Source organism: Pongo pygmaeus, chromosome 9 (assembly GCF_028885625.2).
Source record: "Pongo pygmaeus isolate AG05252 chromosome 9, NHGRI_mPonPyg2-v2.0_pri, whole genome shotgun sequence".
NCBI classification, from domain to species: domain Eukaryota; kingdom Metazoa; phylum Chordata; class Mammalia; order Primates; family Hominidae; genus Pongo; species Pongo pygmaeus.
Window position 1 is genome coordinate 37764567 of NC_072382.2, and position 13187 is coordinate 37777753.

Consider the following 13187-nt stretch of genomic DNA (forward strand, 5'->3'; position numbering starts at 1 on the left):
CCTTAGGCATTCTCCACAATTTCTCAGCCAAAGCAGGATGTTTTCTGCAATAACCTGGGTGAGTGAGCATCCCACCCTTTCCTAAATGTCCCTATTAACAAGAATCTCACTGGGATTTTTTTTTTTTTTTTTTTTTTTTTTGTGGTTGTTGTTGCAGCCTATTTTATTGTTAGTAGCTCTAGAGAAGTCAACCATACCACTGGGTTCCTGCTTTTCTATATTTCCAGGCAAAGTAGTGATGGGAGAAATCAACCATTTATCCTTTTATCATTACTAATCCCATTTAGTTTAGATCTTGGGTATCTAATTCCAACAGCCATGTTTCTCCTGAATCCCTCCCTCAACTTTCTTACTTTTCTGCAATGTCACCACTGTCACCACCATTGACTCCAGCTTCAGATTGGTGGGACTCGTTCCAGAAGAATGGCTGTACCTTGAGTATTGCTGCTGTCTTCCTTAGAGCTACCATTCTGCTGAATGACACAATTATTTCTGTGAAAATTAATGGTGTTTTTCCTCCATAATCATTCTTTACTCCACAAAAGATACCTTGTTTTTCTGCTTTATAACTTTCTATAGAAATTTATTCTGTGTTTCCAGGGAAGGGATTGGAGGTATTCTGGTGAGGTGAGGGGTAACATCTTAGGTTGGATACTCAGATTTTGTTACCTATACCACAACTGTGTATCAAGACAAGGCACATTGTTCTTAGTCTGCCCACCCTCCTGGGCTGGCTTTGCCTTCTCAGAGCTCCTTAATTCACTTGTAGGAGTTGAATGAGTCTTCATCTCTTCTTTAGCCAAAGATCTTTTAGTTCATAGTGCCCAGTATGTTCATCCATTTTTGGTCCCTTTAAATGTTCCTACCCTATACAAACAGAAGAGAAGAAAGAAAAAGCTGAGAAAGTTAGCCCACCAGAGTAATTTGTTCAGATTTCCCCATTCTAACATTGAGCTCCTCCCAACTCCTCAACTCTCTCCTGGTTCTCTTGCCTAGAAGATACTTGGGGGGTTTTTCTTTAACACTGTCTTTCAGATAAAATCCTGAGAATGACCTACCTAACTTTATACCAGAGAAAAGTAGAAGACAAATTCTCTTCCCTTAGCCCTGTCTTTGAGGATTCTGGTGATCCAGTCAGACCCTCCTGCCTTTCTCCTAGGAAAAAACAAAAACAACCCTCCTCCCCCACCAAAAAAAAAAATGGGCTCAGAACCTAAGCTTTAACTCCAGAGTTCCCTTTGCTATTTCTCCTCTGGTCAATCAAAACATGAATTAGGCTCAAAGTAGGCTTCCTTCACGGACATAAAGGCAAAGCCTATCCCCAGTAATATCACTGGTCTTGCTTCTGCCTCATGGAACAACACAAATGTGCCACCTCTCAGGTATTAAGGCATTGGGCAAAAAAGAAGAGTTAGGGAAAATTCAGCCATGCCTAAGGCGATTCTTGTTTGCCATAATGAGTTACTCAATAGCATTTTGTCATACACTGTAGTCCCCTATTGGAATTTAAAGACGACGTGAAGAACACTGAATGGTTTTGTATTCAGAAAAAGGTTTACTTCCATTGCACTCATAGCAGGCTCATCTCTAGCAGAGACATTCATGGCTGACTGAATTTCCACACGTTAGTCTCAGCTCCCTTACTCCGCATTGTTTTTTGACTTTCTTTGTAATGAGGAGAGGTCAAGTGACTTTGGGCAAGGTCTGTAAATCTGAGTAATGCCTATCACCTCTGGACCAAAGCATGTAAGAGTCTGTATGGAAACTGCCTGGATCCTGAGTCACTGCCACAGCCAGCTTCCCCAGAGTCACTCAACTTACTGGAAGCAGACTTTACAAGCACAAGAAGCAAGTATTTGTTTTATCATATCACTGAGATTTCAGGCCTATTTTGTTGGCACAACAAAGCCTAGTCACCATGACTAGTATGGCATCTTTGTAATAGTCCTTTAAAAATGTTCACTTGTCTTATGTAATTGTAATTATGTTCTCTGGAGCCCCACAGCATGCTTCCTAAGAAGGAATGTCAAACCCATCAAAAGTCTTCTCTTTAAAAGCAAAGAACAAGGGGATGTTCTTCAGGGTTAAGTAGACCACTGAGTACTCAGGGGCCTGAATCTAGAAGCCCCCTTTTCTCCCACTGCCCTTGCCAGATACTCTGGTTCATCTCAGAGCTGCTGCAGCAAAAGGCAAGCTTAGGAGAGAAACAGCATATCCCTAATTCCTGGGCATGCTGAACCAAGGCTGCTGAAAGTAATGAGAATGCTATATGCTTGATATGGGATCTGGGATTTAAAATCTAACCAACATATATTCTCTGTGGAGACTTTGTGGCTGCAGCCAGGCTTCAGGTTTCAAGCCCTATTTTGCTGCCCATCAGAAACTGCCCTTGCATGAGAGCTAGACAACTACTGAATTTTCTACTCAGTTGCTGTCAATATTATCTGATAGGTATCTTCCCCCCTCTCTCCTCCCCTTAGGAAGATTTATCAGGCTGTCTTTCTAGTGCTGCCATTAACAAATTTTGGTAGCCTCTCTAGGGAGGGAAAGAAAACCAATGTTTATTTAGCATCTAACACAGGCCACAAAATGTGCTAGTCACTTTTTTTTTTTTAAATATGCCCTCTCATTCCTAATAGGCAGTATAGTGACAGCCAGGTAACACAGATTAAAAGGAACAAAGGACTTTGAAGTCTCAGAAATGTTGGTTCAGAACCCCAGGTCTGTATTAGTGGTATGACCCAGAGCTAATCTCACTGAACCTATTGCCATAACTCTCCAAGGAGTTAATCCTACCTCACACACCACTATTGTGAGAATGAGGTACTTGGTGAAATTGTGTGGTGCTGTCCCTGGCATATACTAGGGACTCAATAGCAAGCTCCTTAACAAGCCTATGAGAAAGATCCTGCTTCCATTTTACAGATGAATTATGGCTCATAGACAGTAAATAACTTAGCCTAAGTCATGTCATGGGAGAACTGGATGCCAAATTCAGGTCTATCTGATTCTGATTTCAATGCTGCTATGATGGCAGAGTTAAATAGTTATGACAGAGATGGTATAGCTACATATTCAAAATATTTACTGTCTAGCCCTTTAAAGAACTAGTTTGCCATATCCAGAATTGACAGGGTGTAGAATCTTTGCATATTAAAGAATTCTCATGCATAGAAAACATTCATCAAGGACTCTACACTAGTTAAACAATGTTTGTGGCAGAGAAAAAAATATTTCATATTTTAATGTGCTTTATATATAAAGAAGGTAAAACATAAGACAATTCAACACATGTTGAAATTAATAAACATACAGTTCAACTCCCTAACACATCTGGTTAAACTATGGAAAGCAAGAGGAAACTTTATTTTATAGATTGATGGTTTTTCCTGTGGGAAAATGATAACAGGAATGTTACCAGACAGCTTCATGAGCTGTGATCCAGAGGGAATAGTTCCCCATCAACCCCAGGAGGCCTGACTGTGTTTGCTTGGTCATCAAAGACTGGAACATTCAGAGAGGACACAATGTGGTTTAATATAGTGTTGAAGGAAGTGGTAAATTCTAGGACTGTCTGAATTATTTCTATGTAACCACAAACAATTTGATGTTTGACTACAAAAAGCAGCGCATTCTATTTTGATTGAATAAGAATGGTTCTTCATTCCAGGGAGTATTTTACTTCCTGTGTCTTTAATGTCTGCTTAATAAAATGACACATTAAATTATTTAAAACAGCCAAGAACCAATAAGGGACTTGCTGACCTAGCGCTTAAAGCTTAAAAATCTAATTTGCCTTTCCTTCACTGCTAGCAGATCAGACGCAGGTTGAGGGGGATGGAAACTATTGGACATTTTAGAATCATTTTGAAGAGCTGAGACTTGGTTCACTGAATCTAATCTATATCTGAATAGAATGAATTTCATTATTGATGTTATCACAATTGACATTTCCCCAGGTTTTCATCTATTCTATCCCCAGATTCATTACCTTTTTCAAATTGTTAATGTACTAATGTACTGAATTCTGGCGATTTCCACTGTGATTTTGATCTATACAAGAATTTTCAGAAATGGTGAAGGTTAACTCATCACCAGCTGTTAGGCTAGCCTGGAAGGACAAGCTTGGAGACTTGCTAGAGTATTTTTGCTTTCTTTAAAGATGCCATGCTTTCCTAAAACAATCACATACATTTTACATAAAGAAAATAGTTTTATAATTATTGAAGACACTTAGACTGTTCCAAGCAAAGATGGAAGAATAGGAAGTTGGCCATTTTTCTACAATCAAATTTGTACTCAATGTTTAAAATAAACTTCACCTTTTAATTGTACAGAGAAGTGTGCTGATTATTTGTTTTTCCTTTATTGTTAATTTTAACACCAAAACAATATTTTCTTTTCATTTTCTGTAAACATATAAAGTACTTTGCTATTTCTACGTATAACTTGATGTTTCTGAAGTTGACTTCAAACGTAAGTACTTTGCTATATCTAAGTATAATTTGATGTTTCTGAAATATTAAAGGAAGTTTGTTTCACCTAGATTCATTACATCAGAAGGGATAGTTCAACTAAACTCTGTCCCAGTAATGTGGATAGTCACAGTCACATGGTGTATAATTACAGCAAAAATGCTGTATAGCTATTCTGTTCCTCATAATTATTAATATGTTCAATTACCATGGAGTGCTACTAACAGCTCTTAAAATAATCAGCCTGTATTTCAGTAGAAATACTGGATAGGAAAACTGCACTATTTACAAACTTATCAAGATAATGAGATGCTGGCTCAGGAAATATGATTTATAAAGTGATTATTCTTACTAGTTGCACGGCCATCACATTTCTTAGCAAATTACATTTTTTTTTTCTTTTTTCTCATCACAAATTACTTATGATCCTACATGGAGAACTCTATTCCCAGGCCCTGTGCTTCCACCAAATTAAGCACATTATAAATTCTCTGAAGCAAGTACTTTTTAAAAAATTCATTTTTGCCTTTCTGTCAGCTATTATTTACACTTTCTTTTACTATTCTTTTAGTGGTCATTCTGTCTATACTTGTGATTCTCAAAATGTGGCTCCCAGATCAGCAGCATCAGCTGCATCAACTGCATCAACATACCTAGGAACTTGTTGGGAATGCAAATTATCTGGCCCTAGTCGAGACCTATTGCATCAGAAACTCTGGAGATGGAGCCCAGAAGTCTTTATTTTAAGCCCTGCATGTGAGTATAACGCATGCTGAAGTTTGAGAACCACTCAAACACTATACCACACTTTTTGTCCCCTCTCCTTATTTTATCCTATATGCTCTATGTTCCTTCCTTTTTGCCTGGTAAAAACAGCATTTTTTTTCTTGTCCCATCTCAAATGCCATCCTTGTTTTCTCCCTTATCAGAATTCCCTTAAAATAAAAAATATATATTAAAAATTACAAGACATATATCTATGAAACCTTGCTTTGTGGTTGTTTGGTAACATCTGTTATCTCCTCTGCAATGATACAAGTCCCAGAAGCAAGGCACTATGTCCTTATATTCTATTGGCATGTAGCCCAGTAGCTGGTGTTCAATCAATAACTGACTGCCTGCCACATCTTGTCTCTAACACATACCACATACCCTTTACCACTACTGACTTAGTTTTGCCTCTGAAACTTTTTCAATACTGATTCACCTCTTTGCAATATTTTTCACTATCTTTATGCTACATAATTCTTATTAAGCTCCAATTCTCTCTCTCTTCTCTCAAGAACTTCCCAATCAAATTTTGTCTGAATTTCTACTTCTAGCTAGGAGATGAATCCACCCATCAAAAACAACAGAAAAAGATGGATAGAGTAATTAAAATACATTGTTTTAAGGCATCAGAGAAATATTAAGGCATCTGCATAGAAGGGTTACATCTCAGAGAAAGGAAAAACATTGTGCTAAGTGAATGGAACATATTACCCTGTCCTTCTGAGAGATTCACTGATGCCTAAGAGTCGTGACTCAAGAGGTTGAGATGCTGAGTAGTAAGTTGCTACTAAGAAGCTAAGAAGTTCAAAACAGCTTTTTGACAGTCTCATGCGTTTGTGAATATTTTTTTAAAAATGAAGCTCAGGGCTGCCTAAGCAGCTCACACTTGATGAATCAAGATACAGGACAAAAAGCAAGCACAGAAAAGTGAAGTCGACATCCCAAACTTCTCTCATCCTCATCACATTTGCCAACCATAAGCAACATGGACTTAAATATGAAGAAGTCAAGTTAAAGGGGGGTAATTAAGTAGTTAAGCAGATAATTGGAATTTTTGGCAGTCTTACAGGCTATAAACCTAAATGTTAGAGTTTTATTGACTAAGAAGAGGGACCCCGATAACCCAAGCTTTCAGCTGGGGTCCCTGAAAGATTACATCATAGGAGTAAAAGTAAGCCAGAGATAGATTAGAATTTACAAAAAAAAATGACATTCAACTTTGAAATATTTTATACTCTATTGGATTAAGGTGACTTATTCTTTGACTTTTAGACATGAAGACCCATCTAGAACTTCTAGAACTACTTTATTTAAAATAAGTGCATTAAAAATTACAAAGCTAACCAAAAGACACAAAAAGATAATACTAATAGAAAAAAAAATAGGTAAGAGAAAGAGTGTCCTTAAAAATAGTTATGATTAATATGTCTAAGAAAGCAGATGGCAAGACGGAGGATGTCACAAGTGAATAGAAATCTTTTTTTGATTTTCCATTTTGAGACAGGGTCTCACTCTGTCAGCCAGCCTGGAGTGCAGTGGCGTGATCTTGGGTCACTGCAGCCTCCACCTCCATGGCTCAAGGGATTCTCCCAACTCAGCCTCCTGAGTAGCTGGGATTACAGGCATGCACCACCACACCTGGCTAATTTTTATATATTTTATAGAAATGAGGTTTCGCCATGTTGCACAGGCTGGTGTTGAACTCCTGGGCTCAGGTGATCTGCCTGCCTTGACCTCCCGAAGTGTGATTACAGGAGTGAGCCACCATGCCTGATCAATAAATATTTTAAATACTAAATAAAAATTTGAGACCAAAATATGACATAGCTAAAATTAAGAAAGTAAAGATTCTTGTAATACCAGATTTGACAAACCAAAAAGAAGATTAGTTACCTGTAATACAGATTAATAGAACAGAGAAAAAAAATTGATCTGAAACACAGAGAAAAAATAAAATACACAAAAGAGCATTAGTGGCATTTAGCGTATAGTGAAAAGGCCTAATCTACATGACATTAAAGTACCAGAGGAAAGGAGAGAATGAAGTGAAAATAATATTTGAAAAATGAAAAAAGATAATTTTCCAAAAATGATAAAAAAAACCTTTAACTCAAAAACTAAATAAGTTCTATAAACCTCAGTCAGGGGTAAAGCTATGGAAAACAAAGACACTGATAAAATCTTAAAGCAGCCAGAGGAAAAGTTATCTTGCTACCAAAGGAGTAACCGTAAGAATTACAGCTTATTAGTCAACAGAAATGATGAATGCTGGAAGAAAATAATAAGGCATTTCTAAAATCCTAAAAAAAAGTAACTATAAGAGCGGAATTTGATGCCATGCAGGATAGTATTTTGAAAATTAAGAATAAATAAAGCTGTTTTCAGATAAAAATAAATAAATCTTACAGAAATAATTGAAAACATATCTACACTTAAATACTAACATATGGTCTTCGAGGAGGAGGAGTTAATTCCAAAGGGAAGAACAGAAATGCAGAAAGGAATCAGAAGTAGCATAGTGGGAGGTTGAATCCCCCTACTACTGAGTTGGGTTTCAGTTTGGTTGTTACTGTGGTTGCTCTCAGTGCACCACACTCCTCAAATTTCTCCAGGTATCCTCTCCATGGCGGATGGGTTGGTAGAAGGTTATTCTCAAAGTTTCTGTTACACTGTGATTGGCCAAGACTTAGCTATAATTACAGGTGCATACTCCTAAGTTGGATTTTCAATCTTGTTTTCCTGTTAAGCTAGGTTGCAGTTAGTCCACAAGGACTCAAATATAGAAGTCCTTCTCAGGCCATATTCAGTTTGCTTGTTTCTGTTACACTGCAATTGGCCAAGACTCAGCTATAATTATAGGCACATACTCCTAAGTTGGGTTTTCAATCTTGTTTACCTGTTAAGCTAGGTTGCATTTAGTCCACAAGGACTCAAATATAGAAGTCCTTCTCAGGCCATATTTAGTTTGCCTTAACAGTGGGAAAATTCTGTCGTTACAGCTCAGCCTCAGTCTTGGTGCCCCTGAGTTTGTGGGGTGAAGCTTTCTCAATAATCTTGTACCTGTCCTGGGGTTAGAGTTTTGTTGTTCTTCATTTCTCCAACCACAATTGATCTTCACTAGTGTTCACACTTGGCCTCCAGTAATTTGATAAATGTCTCAGCTACATTCTTTTCATCCACTTTCAAGGCGATTATATCTTGGTCTGTGCTATGTATGCCCTAGGTAATCAAGTACTCATGTTTGTTTCTTCTTGGAGGCACCTATCTTTTCTCAGGTGTTAAGCTTGTTGGTTGCTCTGTTGTATGTTGTTATATATTATTATTATGACAGTAATATCACTGCAAAAGGGAAAATACAATTAAGGAAATTAAGGCATTTTAAGATCTCTATAATGTCCAGAAATCAGTATATCCATGCTTCTGCTACTATATGTCTAGGTAAAATAAGCAGTAAAATACATTGATCAGTACTCTGTCCAAAGGAAAAATATCCTTTCACTACTGTATTTTTAGAGACACTCATGCTTGGGTTGTAGGACTCTGCTAGATGAATTGAATTTCAGTTGACACTGGCATATAATGCAAAATTATCTGTAGAGTATACCTGAGGTTTCTCTCTTTAACTGGTGGTAAGCAACTCTTCATGATACTATGAGAATAAATGAATGGAGCTAAGACAGTGCAACAGGGGTAGATGTCTAGTAGCATGAGTCTCTTAGTCATTAACATTACTTGCATTTTCTGTGTCTACCTGAGCTCCATCTTTTACATACAATTCTTATGTGATGATTTCTAATGCTGTGCATGCCCAGCCTTAGAGGTTTGGCAGGTGAGAAAACACTCAGGTAATTGTGGGTATGGAAGGTGATGTAGTTTGGATGTGTGTCCCCACCCAAATCTCATATTGAAATCTAATTCCTAGTGTTGAAGGTAGGGCCTGGTGGGAGGTGATTGGATTATAGTGGTAGATTTCTCATGAATGGTTTAGTACCATCCCCCTTGGTACTATCTTCACAATACTTAATGAATTTTTTCTGTGTGTACCTGTGTGTGTGAGATCTGGTCATTTAAAAGTCCATAGCACCTTCTCCCTTTCTTGCTTGCTCCTGCTCTGGCCATGTAACATACCTGCTCCCCATTTGCCTTCCACCATGACAGTGAGTTTCCTGAGGCCTCCCCAAAAACGGAGCAGATGTTAGCATTATGCATCCTGTATAGCCTGCAGAACCATGAGCCATTTAAATATCTTCTTTTAATATAAGTTACACAGTTTCAGGTATTTTTTATAGCAATGTGGGAATAGACTAATACAGAGAGAAAAAACTAATGTGTGTATCACTCCAAATGATTGCAGACTCTATTAAATGAGTCTGTTTAAAATGTTTGTTAATTAAAATATATGACAATAATACACAAGAGGATAAAGAAGGGATAAATAGACCTTAAGTTGTTTAACGTCCTTATGTATTATATTAAACTCTAATAAGTCAAAGATACATATTTAATCTGTAGGGCAGTGATTTTCAAATTTTAGAGTTGTTTATAATTATATGAAGTGCCTCTTCAAAGAGTGCTGTACACCACCCTCAAAGTTTCTCATTTAACTTTTTGAGTGGTGGGGTGGGGTCAAAAGTTTGCATTCCTGCTAAAAATTGCAGACGCCATTTTTTTTAAGAAGACACTTTGAAAACTACTTCTGTAAGGTAAACTATTGAAGTAGTGGTAAAATAATATGTAGTGTATAGCTAGTAGAACAGAAAATACACTAAAAAGAACAGTAGTAATAATAATAATAATAGGCCTGACTACTCCAAAGTGTGCAAGAAAGGAGAGAAAGAACATAGTATGAATAAGTCAAGGACAAATCAAATTGTGACAAAGTAAATTTAAATCCGTAGGAACTACATTTTATTTAGAAAGACTATTCTAATTAAAAAGTAAAAATTATAATATTGAATAAATTATAAAAAAATTTACAGAGATAAGGTACAAAAATGTTGAAAACAGATATAAAAAAGTTTTACACAAACATTAACCAAAGAAAACTTTGTGAATATGTTTATATCAGATGCCGTAGTCATTAAGGCATGATGCATTTATTAAAGATAAAAGGATTGTTTTTATATTGATAAAAGGTCAGTCTGTCCGGAGAACATAACAACTATAAATTTTTATGCACATTATAAAACCTACAAATACACAAATGAGACATTGTCAGAACTGGGAAATCAAAAAATCTAAAATCAGATTGGGAAGTGGGGCATGGTGGTTCACATCTATAATCCCAGCACTTTGGGAAGCCAAGGCGGGCAGATCGTTTGAGTTCGGGAGTTCAAGACTAGCCTGGGCAGCATGAGGAAACACGGTCTCTACCAAAAAAAAAAAAAAAAAAATTAGCCGGGCATGATGGTGCCTGCATGCCATTGGTCCCAGCTAATTGGGAGGCTGAGGTGGTAGAAGGCTTGAGCCAGAGAAACAGAGGTTGCAGTGAGCAGAGATTGCACCACTGCACACCAGGCTGGGCAAAAGAGTGAGACCCCATCTCTAATAGAAAAAAAAAAAAAAATCAGAGTTGGAGAGCTTAACAGGTCTCTCAGTATCTGACAGTACAAATAATCCAAAATATCAACAATGATTTAGAAGATCTGAAAAGCATGATTAGCAAACTTTACCACGTATAAATAGAAACAACAAAACTTGTAACTGCAGAATGCAGTATACATTGTTTTTAATTGAATACTCATCAGAACTGATTATGTGCTGGCCATTAATGAAGTTTCAACAGATTTTAGTGGATTGAAATGATTTAAAAGTGTATTATCTGGCTATTGTGAAACTGATCTAGAAATGGCTTTAAAAATCTAACTAAAGCATTGCATTTTTTTACTGGCTTATGGCTGCATAAGTTCGGTCTGCTTCCTTCTTCACGTGGTCTTCTATCTGTCTTTTCTTCTGTTACTTAAGGATACTTGTCATTGGATTTAGGAGCTCACCTGGATAACCTAAGATGATATCATTTTGAGATCCTTAATTAATTATCTCTGTCCAAACAGTCACTTTTAAAGAGTTTAAGATATGAAAGTATTTTGGGGAGTCATCCTTCAACCACTACAAAGATTATAAAGTTCTAGCAAGGCTAATGAAAAACAACCAAAAATAATAAGGCACAAATTACCAACATCAGGAATGTAAAAATATATCATTGCAGATCCTTAAAATATTACAAAGATAAGAAGAGGATATTATTAACTACTATATACTGATATTTGAAAAGTTTGACGAAATGGAAAAACAATTCTTTGGAAAACATTACTTACCCAAACTGGTATAACTGATGTAAAAATAAATTGAAATACATTTAGTCCTATATCTTTGGGGACATTTAATTTTGTAATTAAAATCTCTAACAAAAAGAAACCTCCAAGTGCTTGTGGCTTCAAGGGCCATTTCCCCCGCAAGTATTTAATGAAAGAAATCGTTCTAATCTTACTCAAATACACACAGAGATTAGAAAAAGTAGGAAACAGCTCTTGTTTTGTGAGGCCAGCATACTCTTAGTATTATTGCAAAAAGATACTTACATGACAATTTTTCATCATAAAAAATGCAAATAAACTGCAACAGAATATTAAGAAATTGAATCTGTATATGTATTAAAACGATAATGAATAGTGTCTGACTTCACTATATTCCAAACTATATTACAGAAGTGCAATTACTTAACATTCGAACAATCAATAAAATTCATAAATTTTAGAAATAAAGTAGAAAATCCCTATGGTCATCTCACTAGGTATAAAAAAGTGACAATATTCAATACTCATTAGTGCTGAACAAATTGGGTATGAAAGCAAACTTTCTGATAAAGAGTATCTACAAAATATCTTTAGCAAACATCATTTGAATGAAAATATTAAAAGATTTACCACAGAGATTAGGTGGGTAGCAGAAATATTTGATCTCATTGTTCTTATTCAACTTTATCCTGGAGGCCTTAGCCAGTGCAATAAGATAAAAAAGTAAACTAAGGCATAAAGATTGAAAAGAGCAAAAATTGTCATTATTTACCAATGAAAGTCTTGTACACATGTGTCATGGACTTATGTTCTCCCCAAATTCAGATACTGAAGCCCTAACACCCAACATGACTATATTTGGAGATAGGGGCTTTGAGAAGGTAATTAAGATTTCAATGAGGTCATAATGGTGGGGCCCTGAAGAAGAGACAACAGAGCCATTTGTTCAGTCTCTGTCTCTCTCTACATGCATGGAGAGGACAGGCCGCATAAGGACATAGCAAGCAGGCAGTCGTCTCCAAGCCAGGAGGCTCACTAGAAAGAAACCAGGGCTGCACCTTAATCTTGAAGACTTTCAGTTTCCAGTGCATGAAAAAATAAATTTTTGTTGTTTAAACCACCTAGTCTGTGGTATTTTGTTATGGCAGCTCAAACAGACTAATCAGCATGGAAAATCTAAAAGGCTCTACAGAAGTAGTAATTGAATTCGGTAAAATTGCATGACATTACACCAATGTACAAAAATCACTTTCATACTGATAGACCGAAAGCAGAAACTCATGAACACTTTTAAATGATACCATTGATAATAGTACGTGAAATACCAAATACCTAGAAATAGGTATAATATGGGAATTGTGAATGTATAAACAAAAAACTACAAAATATTAAAGAAGTCATAAAGGGGTATATACCATGTTCAAGTATTAGAAGTCTCATTATTATTACCATAAAAATAAGACTTCTTATCAAACATCTAAAGATTCAATGTAATCATAATAAAACAATTTGTCATATTTTGATAGAAATTTAAAAGCGATCCTAAAATATATTTGGAAATGCCAAGGGCCAGGAATTGCTAAGAAAATCAAGAGAGTTTGAGATATCGATACTTATGAAGGTTTAATAATTAAGATGTGTAACT

At 36.3% G+C, this 13187-nt stretch overlaps 1 long non-coding RNA gene across 1 annotated transcript; it reads right to left on the reverse strand.

Moving 5' to 3' along the window:
- Positions 1-554: 554 nt before the first annotated feature.
- LOC129007537 (uncharacterized) lies at positions 555-12372 on the reverse strand. The gene is made up of 3 exons (XR_008492362.1): positions 12315-12372; positions 8143-8585; positions 555-867 (listed from the first exon to the last, which is right to left on the reverse strand). It is a non-coding gene; the product is annotated as an uncharacterized LOC129007537 (long non-coding RNA).
- Between the last annotated feature and the right edge of the window lie 815 nt (positions 12373-13187).